The sequence below is a fragment of the Lepidochelys olivacea genome, assembly GCF_965140295.1.
Source record: "Lepidochelys olivacea isolate rLepOli2 genome assembly, chromosome: 12".
Classification (NCBI taxonomy): Eukaryota; Metazoa; Chordata; order Testudines; family Cheloniidae; genus Lepidochelys; species Lepidochelys olivacea.
Genome location: NC_140422.1, coordinates 7,263,245 through 7,264,953, shown reverse-complemented (window position 1 = coordinate 7,264,953; position 1,709 = coordinate 7,263,245).

Below are 1,709 nucleotides of genomic sequence, written 5' to 3'. Positions count from 1 at the left end.
GAGCAGACTATTTTGTCAACTCCCAGTTGTGGGTGGAGCGTCACCAATCAAAAAGCAAGCCCAGCACATTTGAGGTTAGGCCCAACAAATCTGCCTGTAGGGCTGATGTAAAGCGATGTGCACAGTTCTGGCTAACTGTGCAGAAATAGATGGATCACTGGCACCTGCAGCCTCATTATTGCATGCATAATTCATTATGCTTTAAAAAGAGTCAGGTCTCTCATGCAACTTCTGTCCCTTAGTAGCTGAGCACTCAGGAACCAGTAACTAAGTGCTATGCAGGGACGTCCACTTAGAGCCCGTGGCATGCAAGGTCTTGAGTTGATGCAACATAAGCACGTCAGCCAAAGACAATGCCTGAGGAAACATGGCAGATAGCTGGACCTAGAACAATGGGCACTTCTACAGGTTAGGGGGATGTTGAATCCATGTAACCCAAGAGCCACACCCATGAAACGTGAATGGAGTCAAGGGACCTGTTCGGTTCCCTAGGCATTGCTGTCGGAGATGGTGGGGGTAGAGAGGCAGCTGAGGTACTGCCCGTTTCAGGGAATACGCTTCACGTACAAATAAAAGGTGTGGGAGAAGAGGTCATTGCACAGTTAGGGTTTGTGCCTTAAGAAGAAATACCTGGTTTCCTTTGGCCTTCATCAGATCTATTCCCTTGTGGGTTCATCTGGCTTGCTCCATAAGACATCACTTATTCTTTTAGCCTCAGTGTAGACCAAGCTTTGGTCCCATACCATATCATCTTATGCTGGTATAACTACATCGCTCAGGCGTGTGGAAAATCTACACCAATGAGCCAAGCAGATATGCTGACCTAACTCCCAGTGTAACTAGTGCTAGGTCAATGGGAGGGCTTTTGTTGCCATAGCTACTGCCTCGCGGGGAGGTGGAGTACCTAGGCTGACCGAAGCACTCCCATCAACATAGGTAGCGTCTTTACTGAGCTGTGCCGCGAGTGTCGTCCCCCATCCTCACGCACCCTGGGCCTGGTGGCAGTAGCCGCAGGGCCCAGTGGAGATCAGAGTTTTAGTGACGTTGAACCTCCCCCCTCATCTGCCTGGTGGAGGCAAGACTTGTAGCTACTTTAAGACATCCTTCTCGTGGAGGAAAGCTACTAGTCACCACATTTACCAGTATCAGTATATATAGAGAGAGGATACACACACAGCCTTGAGCAGAAGGAGGTGAACATTAGATCCATGGCCCATGGGAGTCTTTAACAATTGAAGTTTGGCTTGTTCTGATACAGACAATGCCAAACTTTGTCATCCTCCATCTGAGAAATACAGATGAAGTGTCTACAAAGTGTTTGTCTGTGTACCTGAATTCCTCCTCCTCCTGTATGTTTATATACCTTTGAAGGACAGCAGCATTTATCTGCACCCAAAAAGTTAAGCCTTATCCTACCATTGACGGGGCAGAGGTTTGAAAAGCTGAATACTTTTGCTTTGGTAAAGCCAGTCAGGTGGGAGAACCATCGGTTGGCACTAACCAGAAAAACTTGATTTTTCTGTTATCTACTCTCTGGGAAGAGCTCCATTCAGAGTGAGGGTCTTGTGTTGCTGCTTCTTCTTAATTTGTAGGGAGCTGGCATGTGCTGCTCTTTGATCTCATTGATGGGAAGGGGCTGGGCACAGTAGAAAATGCTTAATGGAACAGACTTACCAATGAATTATGAATGGCGAAAGCCAAGATAAAAA